Source organism: Suncus etruscus, chromosome 3, assembly GCF_024139225.1.
Source record: "Suncus etruscus isolate mSunEtr1 chromosome 3, mSunEtr1.pri.cur, whole genome shotgun sequence".
NCBI classification, from domain to species: domain Eukaryota; kingdom Metazoa; phylum Chordata; class Mammalia; order Eulipotyphla; family Soricidae; genus Suncus; species Suncus etruscus.
In genome coordinates, this window is record NC_064850.1 from 15287113 (window position 1) to 15305974 (window position 18862).

At 40.0% G+C, this 18862-nt stretch overlaps 2 non-coding genes across 2 annotated transcripts; both read left to right on the top strand.

Moving 5' to 3' along the window:
* The first annotated feature begins 15067 nt into the window (after positions 1-15067).
* Positions 15068-15174, top strand: LOC126005517 (U6 spliceosomal RNA). The gene has a single exon (XR_007494569.1). It is a non-coding gene; the product is annotated as a U6 spliceosomal RNA (small nuclear RNA).
* A 2557-nt stretch (positions 15175-17731) lies between these two features.
* LOC126005734 (U6 spliceosomal RNA) lies at positions 17732-17838 on the top strand. The gene has a single exon (XR_007494771.1). It is a non-coding gene; the product is annotated as a U6 spliceosomal RNA (small nuclear RNA).
* The last annotated feature ends 1024 nt before the right edge of the window (positions 17839-18862 follow it).

Here is an 18862-nt window from a genome sequence, read left to right on the forward strand (position 1 = left end):
TTTAACTCAGGTTCCCTTCACAATAAGATCTTATGAATATAGAATTGACATTTAAAGTGCACTGGTAATAGTTGTTGTACATTAAATGACTATAATTCAATCATAAACAACTTTATCTGTGAGGGAAAAACAACTGTATTATGAACTATCTTGTAACCATGGTGTTTAAATTAAATAAAAATGGAAATAAAGAAAAAAAAGTGTGTCACTTTGGAAAAAAAAACCAAACTGGACAACCTTCATTAGAAATTTATTTTGATAGTATCTAAAGAGGATCATTATAGAGGTATTTAAAAAAAAACTACAATGAAGATAAATTCATATGTTTACCTTTTGCTTTACAATTTTACTTGACATCCTTCTAGAGGATAATCAGATGAACATATTGCTGTTCATTTTGTGTTGCTCATAAAGCATTTTTGTTCACTATTTGCCAGAAATTGATATTTGGAAATCAATAAAGAGGGAAATCTTTGCAAGTTTATTCAGGAAAAAAAAAAGAAGAAGAAGAAGAACAGTCATCAAGGTCAGATTCCCTCAAGAAGCTCTAAGAAAGAACCTCTTCCTGGCTTCTCTCTGGTGCTTGCCAGCACTTCTTGGCTTGTGAAACATCACTCTCTGATTGCTGCTCCATCTTCAGTTACATTCTTTTGTCTTGTTAAATGTTTCTAAACATCCCTCCTATTGATACACATGAAAGCTGTTAGGATCCACTTTGTTATTTTGCGATACGCCTAATACAAGATCCTTTAATTCATTTATATCAAAAATCAGATTATTCAAATTTCAATAGAAATCTATTTCCACATAAGAAACTATTGGCTAATTCTAGGAATTAGATCTTTGAGGACCCCTTTTGGCATATTCCAATGTTATATATATGTTTATATATATTTATATATACTATATGTTTATATTTCTGGTTCTCTAGATCCCTGATTTTAACAGGAATACACACACTGACTGGCCATCCAGTCAGCCATCCAAGAAGTTACTCCTAGAGGTTTAAGTCTGAAATCTGCTCCTGAGGCAACTTCTATAATTGTACTCATATTCAACCTCCTGTTTGCCTAAACTATAAATTCTGGATACTTATCATATCATCACACATTAATGGTTTATTTAATCTCTATTTTATTTATATAATTACATAATGAACTGCAAATTTATTATACTCATGTGTATAAAAAACATTATCTTTCAAAAAAGTGTTTCCTCTTCTCTTGTAACTCCCAGACAACTGGTCTACTTGCAGGAAGCAATGCCAGTTTTGAAAAGTCAGTAGTGACAGGCTCTGTCATCCAACTAAGAAAGTACAGGTAACAGGATGGACAAATGCAAAAATCTTGGTTGGGTCTCTCTAGCCACCTGGAAAGAAGTGCCTAAGAAGGGGTCTGAGTTCTGCACAGTTCTACCCAGGAGGGCTCGCTCCCCTTAGACTACATGAAGCTGACTCACTAGGTTTCTCTTCTTCCACTTAGAGCGCTGCACTGCAGTGCCAAAATAATAAAGCTATTGCTTGTTTCAAGGTAAATTGTTGAAAACTTGTTTCATTTCTCATTTCTATTTCTAGGTATGACCCTGGCTTGCTGAGTCATATCTGACAATCTGAAAATATATCTTTTCTCCCTGTTTTTCATTGGAATAATATAGTTTATAAAAAAAAAAATGGGGCCGGAGAGATAGCATGGAGGTAAGGCGTTTGCCTTTCATGCAGGAGGTCATCGGTTCGAATCCCGGCGTCCCATATGGTCCCCCGTGCCTGCCAGGAACAATTTCTGAGCCTGGAGCCAGGAATAATCCCTGAGCACTGCCGGGTGTGACCCAAAAACCACAAAAAAAAAAAAAAAAAAAAAAGTGAAGACATTTTATTTTGAAGATATAAGTATATAAAAATAATAGCATTGGGGCCAGAGAGATAGCACAGCGGCATTTGCCTTGCAGGCAGCCGATCCAGGATCTAAGGTGGTTGGTTCAAATCCTGGGGTCCCTTATGGTCCCCTGTGCCTGCTAGGAGCTATTTCTGAGCAGACAGCCAGGAGTAACCCCTGAGCACTGCCGGGTGTGGCCCCAAAACAAAACAAAACAAAATAATAGCATTGATTACCAAAAGGCTTTGGTAATCAATATAGATTGGTAATATATATGGTAATTTATATAGATCAATTAAAATCATCTTATTGCTATAAAAATTTGTTTAATTTGTTTTTCACTGGAATAGAAGCTCTTTAAAAACAGGGAATATATGTTTACATGTTTCTATACCCAGAACTTAGTGACAGTAAATGGTACTGAAGCCAAATATTCTCTACCTAGTCCTTAAATTGAGAGTCTTGCATGCTCTCAAACAATCAGGAAATGACAAGAAGTTTTGTGGGTACTTTTAAAAAGTGTTAGGAATGCATGTATTTAAGCTTACATCTGATTTTTTGAGGGAAGCATACCAGGTGACACTCTCAGGGGTTACTCCTAGCTATGTGCTCAGAAATCACTCCTGGCTTGGGGGGCGGGGAACCATATGGGACACTGAGGGATTGAACCGAAGTTCGTCTTAGATTAGCATGTCCTAGGTTACTACTTGCGCCACCGATTCGACCCCACATCTGATTTTTTGAACCAAAAAATAAAAAAGCCAAAATCTATAAAGGAAGCCCTCATTGTCTATTTATTGATTCATCAGTCAACTGCTAATATTTTCCAAACTAACCCAGTAATTCTGGTAATTCCTTAAAGTAGTAACATTGTTTAGTAACTATTCAAGTTAATAACTTCTGCAATGGCCATTCATTTTCTTTTCAAGAAAAGAAAAAGTCAAATATCCTGATCATTTTGTTGACATTGCAGCAGTAGGAAGATTATCCCTATATAACTTAACTATTATGTTCATGCCATACCCAAGATGGCAAAATGCACAGGTTATATATTTTAAAGTTTAACAATAATTTTAGTCCTATTTAGTCCTAAAGTTTAACAATAAAACTCTGCTAAAAACCCTTAATACGAGTCATAAAAAGAGAATACTTAATAAATATTTGATGGTTATAAAAAGGAACAAGATGAAATAAAAATAAGAGATGCTAGGGCTGGAGTGGTGGTGCAGCAGTAGGGTGTTTGCCTTGCACGTGGCTGACCCAGGATGGACCACGGTTTGACCCCCCGGTGTCCCATATGGTCCCCCAAGCCAGGAGCGATTTCTGAGCGCATAGCCAGGAGTAACCCCTGAACATCACCGGGTGTGGCCCAAAGACCAAAAAAAATAAAATAAAATAAATAAATAAGAGATGCCATGAAGATATCACCATAAAAATCGCACTAGAGGGGCTGGAGATATAGCCTGGAGGTAAGGCATTTGCCTTGCATGCAGAAGGATGATGGTTCGAATCCTGGCATCCCATATGGTCCCTCGAGCCTGCCAAGAGTGATTTCTGAGCGTAGAGCCAGGAGGAACCCCTGAGCGTTGTCAGGTATGACCCAAAAACTAAAAAACAAAAAAGATCGCACTAGAACTTAACTGTTGTTATAAATATTTTAAGAATATTTTAGAATTTTAGTGACACATTAGACCTCTAAATTTATACCTTCTGTAGAATTTTTGAGGAGCCACACCTAATTATAATCAGGGATTATTCTTGGCTCTGTTGCTCATGCATCTCTTGTCTCTTCTGGTCATGTTTGGGGAATCAAAAGTGGTGCCAAGGATCCAAGCTGGGATGGGAGGTTAAGTGCCCTATCATCTGCAGTAACTCCTCAAACCGTTTTTATACTTTTATAGGTTAAAAAAAACCCACAAATGTATTAAAGAGAATGACTAAAAGCAAAATCAATGTTCCTAATTTTGTGTAGCTTAGTTTGTAGCTTTTTAAAGCATATACTGCTTTTCCCAAATAGAACTAAAAGTACATTGAGATTGTAACCACATTTTTTTAACTCCCACTATTTTCACAGAGCATCAAGCTACACTTTCATTTGTTTCATAAATTATATTTAATAAATATATCAATAAATGAATGAGAAGAGTTTCATTGGGACTAAGTTATAAAATTACTCCCATATAGATTATTCTACTTTTTTTTTGTATTTTCTATACATATTTTCTATAGCAGGGTGCTTGATAACTTATATTGATTCTAGAAATAGAATACAAACCATCTGCAGTATATGACATTCATTTGCTGTTTTTCTTTTTTTTTTTTTTTTTTTTTTCTTTTTTGGTTTTTGGGCCACACCCGGTAACGCTCAGGGGTTACTCCTGGCTATGCGCTCAGAAGTTGCTCCTGGCTTGGGGGACCATATGGGACACCGGGGGATCGAACCGCGGTCCGTCCAATGCTAGCGCAGGCAAGGCAGGCACCTTACCTTTAGCGCCACCGCCCGGCCCCCTTTTTGCTGTTTTTCTATCATAAAAATAACTCTTTAAAAGACCTGTTAAAAGTTAAAAAATATGTTTGTTTACATTTGAATAATTTTCATTTTAAACTATTATAAAAAGAAACAGACACAAAGAATCACAAAAAAGGATCTTAATTAATTTTAAAAAAGGCTAATAATATTCTTATAACCAACACCTATATATAGAATATAGCCAATCACTTTAGGAACCCTTCCATGTATCTTTGTCCCAATTCTAATACCTTTCATTCTCACCTGCCTTTTCCACGTAAACCCTGTTTTAATAATACTAGTGGCTCTCTGAATGTAATCTCTGCACAATAGGTTTCTTCTCTTACAGGGAATTTCATAACATTTATTTCTTATTTGGGGAAGGTGGGCATACATGGCTGTATGAGGGATCAAGTATTACTCTGGATTCTGTGCTCAGGGATCACCTCAGAAGGCATTTGAGGAACCATATGTAGTGTTAGGGATAGCAGGTTGGCTGCATGCAAGACAAGTGTCTTATCGTCTGTATTATCTCTGTGGTCTGAAATAGAAATTCTTGATCTACCTCACAGACTTACTAACTTACTTACTTAACTCAGAAACTGGGTTTGGAGGTTAGAGATCAAATCTTGTAAATGATTTTGATGCTAATTAAGTTTAAGGAATATGTTTCATAATAATAATTCCTCTTGTTTCTCTGGAATTTTATCAGCAAAATTCACATCCCTAAGCACTGCAGTTTGCTCTTCACCCGTTTTTAAACATTTTATGTGGTCTTTTAAGTTTCTTTTATTCTAGACACTTCCCCTTGATCCCTTACAATTGATCTGCTAAAGAACCCACTGGTAAAGTTTCCCACAGTTTGGACTTTGCTTATTGAATACACGAATCTGAATTTGAATACATGAAATCACTGTCTGAATACATGGTGCAGTTCAACATAGTCTTCTGTATTCTGTATTTCCTGAAAACTGCCAGCTGGATCCAACAGCCTAATTGAACTTCAGTTTAATCTCATTGGCAAGACTCTAGGTGGTATTCTGTTCTTTCATCAGGAGACATATCTGTCTGTAATATTAAAAGCTTTTGATAATGTCTAGGTCTATTAATTCATTAAGGGTTTGCAAAATAGTGTTGTTCTAATTCTATCACTTCTCTTTTACTTATTGGCTATGATGACTTATAAAGAGATGTTTCCCTCATCTACTAATGTAATGGTATAATTTATATAGAAAAGACAGTAAGTGCTTGGTTCTTTTCCATTTGTTAGTTATTCATCACTCTCCAAAGGTGACTAATTAAATTTTTTAATTATCATTGTGACTCGTGGATTTAAACATACTTGAAATACTTTAATTCAATGCAATTATCGAATATATTATTGAATCTTGGCCTTGTGGAAATGATTTTTGTTTGCTTCTGAATTCTTTTAAGAGGATTCCTGTTTTACTATTTCAATAAATTGTAGCAAGCTCATTTTTGTTCATTTTAAATAAAATCACCTCTCCAATAACCCCTACTTTTAAAGTGAAATGATTGAGAACCAGAGTTCATGTCCTAGGAAACCCCACCAGATCAGATAGTGTTTTTGGTTTTCTCATCCAATGACTAAGTTATAAAATACATATGTTGGTTATCTAATACTGTGTAAAAAATTATCCCCAAGCACAACTAATGAAAACAATACAAATTTCATATTCCAAATAGTTTATGTGTGGTATAAGCCCAAGAGTATCATTTCTGAGTGGTTTTGACTTAAAGTCTCTCATAAGGCTGCAGTCAAAATGCAAATCAAAATGATCAAGTTAGGGGCTGGAGAGATAGCACAGCAGTAGGACGTTTGCTTTGCATTCAGCCAAGCCAGGGCGGATCTGGGTTCGATTCCCGGCATCCTAGTTTCCCGAGCCTGACAGGAGTAATTTCTGAGCACATAGCCAGGAGTAAACCCTGAGTGCCACTGGGTATGACCCCCCCCAAAAAAAGGTCAAGTTAAAATTTGATCAAAGGTAAATAAAATGTCTTGCATGTCTGAGGTTATGGGTTCAATAATTAACATTGAAAAAAAATTTAAGGAACAAAGTTAGCTTGAAGGCTTGATAGAAATGGTGTGGATATTGAAGTTGTTGTCTCAATTTTTATTTTTTTTTCTTTCTTCTTTTCTCTTCTTCCTTTTTGCACTCTGTCATGATTTTTATTTCAAGACCATGACTATTATGTGCTGCTTATCTTTATTCCTATAGTGCTCACTGGATATTTTATTTGATACTTCTTTTTGTAATGTTGTTGTGTTTCACCTTCTTTTTCCCCTTCATCTCTCAAACCGAAGATGAGAGCCTCTAGAAGACTCTGCCCATTTTTGGTTTATTTGATTTTTACCCCATTTTATTAGTTTTCTCTTCTTCAAACAAAATCACACAACTTGAACTATCTAGTTCCGCCCCCCAATTAGAGGGGGAAATAATGGAGGTACCAAGACCAAACAGCTGTAAGATCACTAAGTAGCGAGCTAGGCACAAGTGGGTACCACTCATTATAGCAGCCCCGGGGGTGAGGGTGGAGGACATGGGAGGCAGGATGGGAACGGAGGTGGAGGGAGGACAATTCGGTGATGGGAATTCCCTTGATTCAATGCTAATATGTACTTAAAATATTACTGTGAACGATATGTAACCCACTATGATTAAAATAAAAATTATATTAAAAAATAAAGTTCCCGGATTACTGTCAAAAAAAAAATTCCCTTTCAAGATGGTACATCCAAAACCTAGCAAATCAGTGTGGCCTATTGAGAGGAACCAAAAGGACCTCTCCAAAGGACTTCTTGACTATTTTCAGGAGTTGGCTTCTGACTTTTTCCAGGCCAGCTGACCTAAGAAAATACAGCAGAAGCTACAGTATCTTTTATAGTATTGTTTTGTAAGTCACACTCTAATTCCCAAGATATTTTCTTGAGTCATGGGTCATGGAAGGGGTCTAACTCTAACAGAGACATGAACATCCAGAACACAGACTAACTGGGGACCAGCTTGGAAACTGCTTGGTTTTTAATGATTATTATCATTTCTTCTTGTGTGAGCTCAGGTCTTTGGATAGCTGCATAGTGAGATGAGGCTGGAGATGTATAGGAGATTTTGAAAATGAAATGCCTGATCTGTTAATATGGTGTTTTGTTTTGTTAAATATAGGGGAAGGCAGCTTATAAGCAAGATAGCACTGACAGCCTGCAAAATGTCATGCAAGTCTATGACAGGATCCAGGGATGGCAGGAAGATGGAAAGAAGAGCCCAAGACCGAGTCCAATTCTAAAAGATCAGGTGGATAGTCAAAATCTTCAAGTGGAGGTCCTGTATCAAGAAAGAGAACTGGGGCCAGAGTGATAGCACAGCGGTAGGGGCATTTGCCTTGCATGCAGACGACCCAGGATAGATGCAGGTTCAATTCCCAATCATCCCATATGGTCCCCCAAGCCTGGCAGGAGTGATTTCTGAGCGCAGAGCCAGGTGTAACCTCTGAACGCTGTTGAATGTGGCCCCAAAACCAAAATAAATAAATAAATAAAGAACAAGAGAGAGAGAGAGAGAGAGAGAGAGAGAGAGAGAGAGAGAGAGAGAGAGAGAGAAAACTGATGCCCTAAATTAATTGGTTGTGAATAGTTCTTCTGTGTAAGGAAGCTCTCGCCTGGCATGGGGGCAGCAAATACTGGAGCAGAGAAATTCACATCCAGGGGGAGTCTAGCAGGAGGAGGCTTGGCAAGACCACGCCATGCCGGAGGCCTGCTTGGCCAGGCCTAGGGGGGGTGCGGGACTTGGGTAACCCCAGCACCCCTCTGCCACCTTGCTCCAGATCTCCAGGGCTTCCCCGGGCCACACGCCTGGGCAAGCCGGTGAGTTGGGTCCCTTGGTGGAGCTTGAAGGCACTGTAGGCCTTCCCCCACTATCCATGCGGCTCCTCAGGGAGGGTCTGGGTGGGGCTCTGAACCTCTGGTCTCCCAGCTTCTTGAAGGATCTCTCCTTCCTGGGAGCCGGGTGTCTAGCAGGAGGAGGCTTGGCAAGCCCACGCCATGCCGGAGGCCTGCTTGGCCAGGCCTAGGGGGGGTGCGGGACTCAGGTAACCCCAGCACCCCTCTGCCGCCTTGCTCCAGATCTCCAGGGCTTCCCCGGGCCACACGCCTGGGCAAGCCGGTGAGTTGGGTCCCTTGGTGGAGCTTGAAGGTACCCTAGGCCTTCCCCCACTATCCAATGCGGCTCCTTAGGGAGGGTCTGGGTGGGGCTCTGAACCTCTGGTCTCCCAGCTTCTTGAAGGATCTCTCCTTCCTGGGAGCCGGGAGTCTAGCAGGAGGAGGCTTGGCAAGACCACGCCATGCCGGAGGCCTGCTTGGCCAGGCCTAGGGGGGGTGCGGGACTTGGGTAACCCCAGCACCCCTCTGCCGCCTTGCTCCAGATCTCCAGGGCTTCCCCGGGCCACACGCCTGGGCAAGCCAGTGAGTTGGGTCCCTTGGTGGAGCTTGAAGGCACTGTAGGCCTTCCCCCACTATCCATGCGGCTCCTCAGGGAGGGTCTGGGTGGGGCTCTGAACCTCTGGTCTCCCAGCTTCTTGAAGGATCTCTCCTTCCTGAGAGCCGGGAGTCTAGCAGGAGGAGGCTTGGCAAGCCCATGCCATGCCGGAGGCCTGCTTGGCCAGGCCTAGGGGGGGTGCGGGACTTGGGTAACCGCAGCACCCCTCTGCCGCCTTGCTCCAGATCTCCAGGGCTTCCCCGGGCCACACGCCTGGGCAAGCCGGTGAGTTGGGTCCCTTGGTGGAGCTTGAAGGCACTGTAGGCCTTCCCCCACTATCCATGCGGCTCCTCAGGGAGGGTCTGGGTGGGGCTCTGAACCTCTGGTCTCCCAGCTTCTTGAAGGATCTCTCCTTCCTGGGAGCCGGGTGTCTAGCAGGAGGAGGCTTGGCAAGCCCACGCCATGCCGGAGGCCTGCTTGGCCAGGCCTAGGGGGGGTGCGGGACTCAGGTAACCGCAGCACCCCTCTGCCGCCTTGCTCCAGATCTCCAGGGCTTCCCCGGGCCACACGCCTGGGCAAGCCGGTGAGTTGGGTCCCTTGGTGGAGCTTGAAGGTACCCTAGGCCTTCCCCCACTATCCAATGCGGCTCCTTAGGGAGGGTCTGGGTGGGGCTCTGAACCTCTGGTCTCCCAGCTTCTTGAAGGATCTCTCCTTCCTGGGAGCCGGGAGTCTAGCAGGAGGAGGCTTGGCAAGACCACGCCATGCCGGAGGCCTGCTTGGCCAGGCCTAGGGGGGGTGTGGGACTTGGGTAACCCCAGCACCCCTCTGCCGCCTTGCTCCAGATCTCCAGGGCTTCCCCGGGCCACACGCCTGGGCAAGCCAGTGAGTTGGGTCCCTTGGTGGAGCTTGAAGGCACTGTAGGCCTTCCCCCACTATCCATGCGGCTCCTCAGGGAGGGTCTGGGTGGGGCTCTGAACCTCTGGTCTCCCAGCTTCTTGAAGGATCTCTCCTTCCTGGGAGCCGGGAGTCTAGCAGGAGGAGGCTTGGCAAGCCCACGCCATGCCGGAGGCCTGCTTGGCCAGGCCTAGGGAGGGTGTGGGACTTGGGTAACCCCAGCACCCCTCTGCCGCCTTGCTCCAGATCTCCAGGGCTTCCCCGGGCCACACGCCTGGGCAAGCTGGTGAGTTGGGTCCCTTGGTGGAGCTTGAAGGTACCCTAGGCCTTCCCCCACTATCCAATGCGGCTCCTTAGGGAGGGTCTGGGTGGGGCTCTGAACCTCTGGTCTCCCAGCTTCTTGAAGGATCTCTCCTTCCTGGGAGCCGGGAGTCTAGCAGGAGGAGGTTTGGCTGGCACTGGTAATCTCTGTCCAGTCTACATTCTCAAAATCGCGCGGGGGGCTATCGCCCCGCGCGCACAAGAAACATTAATAGTAGTCTCACAAGAAACATTAATAGTACTCACTATCATTGAATTATGTTTTTATGTATGCAGAATGTCCATTTTGTACTCTGCCCTTTTGCATACCCCTTCATAAGTTCATATTTCTCTTTAACTTCTTTATCTCCTATCATCATTACTCCTTTTTTACCCTTTCTAACTTAAGTAGTATTGAGTCCTAATTCACAGACCAAAGTGGTGCCCTAGAGTTAACACCACCCAACTATTTTGAAAGGCATAAAAATGACGCATATCTTTTCAACATTTTATGGTTGTTTTCTTTGACGGCTATAACTTTTGCTAAATACTTTCTTATACAGTGATGGTCCCCCCCCATGTTTTTTATCTTCTCTTTCTGAACTGCTCAATATGGAATTTGGTGTGAAAGAATCCCTCAGTTTAATACTTATGTTTGAACCAAGTCATGGGTCTTGTTGGAAATGTTCTTATGCCCCCATATATCTGATAGCACCACGTGGCTTTATTACTTGTTTGCGTAGGCACACTAACATGGGAAAATACTATACATACTAATAAGTTCTTATCTAATAGAAATGGGAACACACAAATCTTGTAGTGCAATGAGACCTTACACCCTGAACATTGACATAAAGACCTGGCACAGGCCTCAGAAGAATGAGCATTCTCCATTTACCCCTTGATCTACAGAAGACATTTACAAAACATCCAAGGTTGTATATAACATCACCCGGAGGCAGTCCTGTACCAGGGACGACCCTACAGCTGCTCTGACATCGATCTACTCAAAAGAGACATCCCTTAACACTGAGAAGACAACAAGAACAATTACCTGCTTACTGGACAGGGCTTGCTGTATTGTCCCTTTATGGTGAGGTTTGTCTATAACATCACCTGGAAGCAATCCTCTACCACGGAATACCCTACCACTGCTCAGACATCGTCCTGCTCAAAAGAGACTTCCCTTAACACTGAGAAGACTTAACAACAACAACCTGCTTACAGGACAGGGCTTCCTGCATTCCCCTTTCATGGTGAGGTGAAACGAGAAGGCACTCCACATCATGACTTCAATGTAGGACATGCAGATTCCAGAATCTTTAATACAGAAACATGAGACCGACAACAGAGACTGTGTGATAAGTTTGTTGGCGCTACGGACAATGTCTTGGAGCGAACGATAACTTTCCTGAGGCCTAGAGCTGGTCTTATGCCAGGAAACTTCAGGGGTAGGATCTCTTTGTATTTAGGCCAAGGCTATTCCTTTCCATGCCTCTCATATTTTGGTGGGCCTATGCAAACAACAATTGCCACTCTAACACCGTTTTTACTGTGCTCCTTTGACTCTAATCCTTAAAACACACCCACTTAAAATTTGAGGTTAACTTAAGCTAATATGCATGTACATGGAAATGTAAGAAAATACTATGCCTATAATGTTTAAGGAGTTACGTAAGTTTGATGGCTTTAGATTGCCTTGTGTGCTGTTAAGAAATATTATAATGTGCTACAATCTGGGGACTTGAGGGACAAAGTAATTGCACATGGATTCTGTTTTATTTATCTTAACTTTCTTTGGTGAAAGTTCAAAGTTAAGATATCAGCAAGGGGACTTCTTCTGATAATTATGTTATGGGTGATTGTCCTTCCACTGTAACTTTACCTTATCCTCTTTCTTTGCATCTTTTGTTCTCATAATTCATAATAAAAAATTATAAAACTGAAAAAAAAAAAAAAAGAAATTCACATCCAGAACAACCATGTCCATGCCCGCCTACACCCTTCCTTAGCTGTGAGATTTAAAAAGAATAAAAAAGCAAATGGGCTTCTGGCTTTGGCTCCTGGTTTCTCCTCTGGGTTCAACTCCTCCCACTCAAACCAAACACCTCCCACCTGCCAAGAAAAAAAAATCTGGTGTTAAAAAAAAAATCAAGCTTGTAGAACAGAACATGAGGTGATCATTTTCATTACAAGATTTTTTATTTTTCAGGAAGAGCATTTGCCAATAGATTCCTTTAAATAACCAATTCCCTTGGCGGCATGTCTAAAAGGAAAGATGATTGACAGAGGCATGATGCATATGAAGTGTTTTGGGGTAACATACCCATAATGCCATTGTCAGGTGAGGACAACAGAGATGCAGATAAATCAAGGTGGCATTAAAATAACATTTCTAGAATAATAGTAAAGAGAAATAATTTATAACCACCCAATAGCTGAAAATGTTATGAAACCAGGCTGTGTTCTTGTCTTCATCCCTTTAATCGCTGCTTATTGAATTTCATTAGGCCCAAAGTTGCAATCTATTCTGTGGGTATATATAGTATAAGCTCTGGAATTGATGACCTGAAGTAAATTCCTGGCTCTAAATGTTGTTACAACCTTGAAAAAGTTATTGAACTTCTATAAGTCCTGTTTTCTCATCTGGAAATCAGTTGACATAATGATTCAATGTGATAATACCACTTAATGTAGCCATATATTAAGCCCAATCTTTCTAGCATGTAATAAATTAATGAATACTGATAATGATTATTAGATGAGCAGTGCATCACTTACTAGGCCCAGAAAATAGGAGGAAAGATGCCCTTTCTACTCAAATTATATAATCCACAAACTAAATGAGAAATCAGTATATATATTCTCCTAATATTTAGTTACCACAAAGAGAAAAAGCTCTATTAGGATATATTCCACACTTCTGTGCTCAGTTAATAACAGCTTAAAGTTGGAATGATCTGTATTAAACAACTCATCCAGAGTTACCATTTCCATCAGGTGCAAAGGGTAGCTAATGGCTCCATAGAGATATGTTCATAAAAATCAGAATATCCTCAAGTCACATATCAATGTTTTTTTTTAAAGTGTATGTCAGTTTTTATTTTATTTTATTTATTTTTTTATTTTTTTTATTTTTGGGCCACACCCAGCGGTGCTCAGGGGTTACTCCTGGCTGTTTGCTCAGAAATAGCTCCTGGCAGGCACGGGGGACCATATGGGACACCAGGATTTGAACCAACCACCTTTGGTCCTGGATCGGCTGCTTGCAAAGCAAACGCCACTGTGCTATCTCACCGGGCCCACATATCAATGTTTTTATACAATTAAAACATGTGGAAATTTTAAGAAGAAAAGAAAGGAATTAGGGTCAGGAGAGATAGCATGAAGGTAAGGCGTTTGCCTTTCATGCAGAAGGATGGTGGTTCGCATCCCGGCATCCCATATGGTCCCCTGTGCCTGCCAGGGGTGATTTCTAAGTCTAGAGCCAGGAGTAACCCCTGAGCACTGCGAGGTGTGACCCAGAAACCAAAAAAAAAAAAGAAAAAAGAAAAAAAGGAATTAGAAAAAGTTGTTTCACACCCGCGGTGGTCAAAACTTACTCTGTGCTCAGGGATCATTCCTGATGCTGCTTGGGGAATCATACATGGTACTAGGGATTGAACTGGGGTTGACTACAAGTAAGGTAAACACTTTAACCTCTGTACTATCTCTTCAGCTCCAGAAATAACTTTTTAAATGTCACAGTTAAAATAATTTCTGCTATAGCCTGTATAAATGATTCTCAACATCAGCACCATCTAGGAAATTGGCAGAAATGCAAACCCATGGGTCTAACTCATAAATATCAGGATGGAGGCTATGCAGCATATCACACTTGTCTACGACCCTGGGTTCAATAGCTGACTATGCAAAAAAAATACATAATAAAACACAGCAATTAATGCTTTAATAAGTCTTATCTATAGCATGTATGACACATAGATTCCCTTCTCACTGAACTCTCATTTTCACATATCCCCATCTTTTATATTCAAATCTCTTTAATATTAAAAAAAAACATCATTTTTTATTTCAAGTCTCCTCAAAATCTTACAACCCTTTAAGGCAAGGGTCCTCAAACTTTTAAACAGGGGGCCAGTTCACTGTCCCTCAAACCATTGGAGGGTCTAACTATAGTAAAAACAAAACTTATGAATGAATTTTTATGCACACTGCATATATCTTATTTTGCAATGAAGAAACAAAACAGATACAAATACAATATGTGGCCCGCGAGCCATAGTTTGAGGACCATTGCTTTTTTTTTTTTTTTTGAGGACCATTGAGGGCAATGTCCACAGTCACAATAAATCCTTCAAAATTGACATAGCTGGGGTGAAGATAGTCTCTGAGGTCTCAACAAAGAATTTATTCAATTAGGACAAGAATTCATTCAATTAAGACCAGTGCAATCATACAGTGGTAGGGCATTTGCCTTCCACATGGCTGACCTAGGTCCAATACTCAGCATCCCAGATAGTCCCCTGAGCACTGCCAGGAATGACCTATGCATGCAGAACCAAGAATAAGTCCTGAGCACTTCCAGGTGTAAGCTCAAAACAACACCAACACCACCAACAAAAATTTGTCAATTACTTGAATTTTTAGGTAGGAAAATTGTAACTCTAAATTGAGATTAGGAAACCCTGAAATCAATAAGGAAATAAGTTGGATTTTTGAACTTTTTAATCAAAGATTATCCTTGGCATAAACATGCCCAGAAATCACAGCATATGAACTTACCCCAGTTAGCAAAATAAGCAAAGTATCTACAGTCCTAGCTCTTTCCAGGGAATTCAGCATTGATATAGTCATAATTTTAAACCATGTGTTTCAATATATACAATATATAATAAAGAAAAGTGGAAAATAACCATCTTTTCAGAAAAACAAGAATGTATATATAATAGCACTTTATGAGAAATGGCAATTGTTAATGGAAATTAAGAATAATGCTTGTGCTCGCTTCGGCAGCACATATACTAAAATTGGAACGATACAGAGAAGATTAGCATGGCCCCTGCGCAAGGATGACACGCAAATTCGTGAAGTGTTTCATATTTTTTAAGAAAAAAAAAAGAATAATGCTTACATATAGATAGAAATGTGGTAAGTTAAATAATTTTTATTATCTGGAGAAAAGAAAACATTTCTATATGTCTTATTATCTGGATAAAAGAAACTATTGTAAAATGTACATTTAAGCATGCTGTCACCATGTTTGCTACTTTGTAATTCTATAAGCTTCTGACTTTTATTTCTTTGATCAAAACCCTTTATTATAAATATTTAGTGTAAATTTAAAGACATAAGCATAAGATAAAATCATCTTCAAACTTATCCTGAATGCTTGTGGTGGTTCACCATTCAGCGAATAAAACTTACAAAATTTCCTTTTTAGAAATGAAGTCTCATTTATGTATACCATATTGCCTAATAAAATGAAATTAACTTGTTACAAATCTTCACCAAATGAGGTTACTTCCTTAATAACATTTCTGACAGATGGCTACTGCTGTTAATAACAGCAGTTGACATCCTGGGAATTTAGATATTCAAAGCAATTTCACAAAAATTTATTTAGTAATCTTTTATGTGTCATAAATGGTGTGGATTAAGATCCAAGGCATGCTGAGAGTTCCCAACTAGGAATGAGTTTTGAGTGAAAATTAGCCAAGACCAAAAAGCAATCTCAGTCAAGTTCAAAATAAAGAAGTCTGATCTGCAAAGATAGAATGTGTCGTGATGCAGCAACAATTTGCATTAATTCTTACAGATCAAGTCTGAGTTCAAGATTTCGGGCATCTGTTCATATTGCAGAAAGTTACGCTTTGTTGCAGAATCCAGAGAAAAAAAATGGACAGGAATTAGCTAAATTCATGTTGCAAATGGACATCAGTTTACTTTCAAAGACTAATTTTAATTACCAAATTTCCCTCAAATATTGGAATGCAGTTAACTTCCATGTTCCACCATGCCAGATTGATATATGTCTCCGTGATATCAAGGACCTTTTTCATCTGCTTTCTTGGCAAAGAAAAAATATGGCCCAGACAAAAAATTATATAAGATCTAAGTTAGTCCTGGTAATTGTGTCTCCGAGCTTCTTGTTGTTCCTTTGCAACAATTAAGCGTCATGTGATTCATTTATATCAAAAAAGACAGAATGGAAGTTTCTCTTCTTCAAAAGTTTCTCTTTTGAGAAACAAAGCTAAAATAGTCTTTATGCCTTCTTTCTGGCTTGCATGCTATTTGTATCTATAATGAAAAGTCAAGCAAATCAAAGAGATGCCAGCTCTGCCATCATCAAACAACTAAAAAAAATGATAGAAGTTATTTTTGTTCAATAAACATCACTATAAAACTCTGTTTAAGTTATTGATAGATATTCTGTTACTCACTATGGAAGTCATTCCTTAATGATATTTCATTCACCAAAAAGATGAATGTCCTAGGAATTGTCACATTCAAAGACTGAAATTGAGTTTACTTGTGGCAAAAGACAGGACTGACATTGGCATCTGTGTTGGGTTGGGAGCCACAGAATAAAAAGTGTGGGGTGATGGGGGGGGGATATGGGTTGCAGGGAGGGAACAGGGGTGGAGGGAGGACAAATTTGGTGGTGGGTATTCTCCTGATTCAATGTTAATATATACCTAAAATACTACTGTGAAAGATATGTAAGCCAATATGGTAAAAAAAAAAATTTAAAAAAATGGTCATTCTGGAGTCAAAACTTTGCAGTTTTGTCTTGAACACTGACATATAATGTGTTATGATCTGATTCAACTGAAGATATTTGCTTTAGTTCACAAGAATATGTTTAAAGATGGACATCATATAAGATGTGTCTAGATTATTAAAGCTATTGGAAAATTTCTCATGGAAGAAATGGTTGAAGTGGGGCCTGAGAGATAGCACTGTGTGGTAGGGTGTTTGCCTTGCACCCGGCTGACCCAGGATGGACCTAGGTTCCATCCCCGGCGTTCGACCCCCAGCGATCCCTGGGCGTTCCTGGCTTGTTCCCCGAGCCAGGAGTGATTTCTGAGCACATAGCCAGGAGTAACCCTTGAACATCACCACTGTGGACCAAAAACCAAAAGAAAAAAAAAAATAGTTGAAGTAAGAAAACTCTAGTCATTTGTATGTTGGTACATGGATTCTACATGCTTCATCATTATTCTCCTGGATATACTGGTAGACACTAGACTAAATTATACTATTTCCCAGTTTGGACTCCTGCCCCTATTAAGCTGTAAAATATTAATAAAACTGGCAAAACCTACTACTTCTCATTTTCTTTTTCTTTTTCTTTTGGTTTTTGGGTCACACCTGGCAGCACTCAGGACTTACTTCTGGCTCTACACTCAGAAATTGCTCCTGGCAGGATCGGGGGATCATATGGGATGCCGGGATTCGAACCACCAACCTTCTGCATGCAAGGCAAACGCTTTACCTCCATGATATCTCTCCGGCCCACCACTTTTTTTTACTTCTCATTTTCTTTGTCCTTAAATAAGGGAACAATAACAATACTTATACATGTGTGAGAAATAAGAAAAATAATTTAGGTAATGTAGTTAAGTCAATGTCTGGGAAATTTATTAAATATTTTTGTATTAGTGCTCACTTCGGCAGCACATATACTAAAATTGGAATGATACAGAGAAGATTAGTATGGCTCCTGCACAAGGATGACACGCAAATTCGTGAAGCGTTCCATATTTAAAAAATATTATTTGTATTATTTTTAGAAGTACATATGGACTCTGGAGCCAGAATATTTAGATTCAAACATTAGATTTATTGTACAATAGGTAAGTGCTTACATGCTTGACTTACATGTGGCAGACCCATGTTTGATCCCTAGCCTTCCATATGGTCCCCAGAGAGTGCCAGGAGTGATTCCAGAGCTCAGAGCCAGGAATAACTCCTGAGCACCATTGGGTGTAGCCCCCAAACAAAACAACAACAATAACAACAAAAAAGTCATTAGATTAATCATTTACTTACTATAAAGCTAATTAAGTCCCCGTTTCCTCATTTGTAATGAGAACACCACAACCAAAGGATGATTGTGAGAATTAGGTAGTTTAAGTACATGACACATAGATTATCATATCTATGATATAGATTACAAATTATATATTATATGATATGCTATATTTTACATCTGTACTAGCTAGGTCTTGAGCAGTATATGAAAGCTATATTATTCTCAAATGCTATCTTTTCATTTCTAAAATTAATGATATATATAATATGTACACATAAGGAGAGATCCAAGAGGGATATTACCTGAGGATGGGAAATTGAGAGGAACAGCTGCAGGCTCTTGTCCCCAAGTGAATCCTATGTGATAGGTGGAAAGGGGGTTCTGGGAGGATGGACTAGAGAGGGAACAACACGTACTATTATTTTCCATTTTCAGGAAACTACATAATTTTTCACCTTTATATCTGTTAGTCTCATCTTCCTGAAGTAAACTGACTTACATTATAAAGTGTAATTTTAAAAAAATCACAAGGCATAAGAGAGTTTAGTCTTTATTTCCAATTGCTCATAAAAGAAAAATCAATGATACTTTAAAATAATTTTCAACAATCTATATAACCTCTAAATCAATAAATAGAAATACTTAAGTATAAGAAGGTAGAAACAAAGAGTAGGGGCCGGGCGGTGGCGCTAAAGGTAAGGTGCCTGCCTTGCCTGCGCTAGCCTTGGACGGACCTCGGTTCGATCCCCCGGTGTCC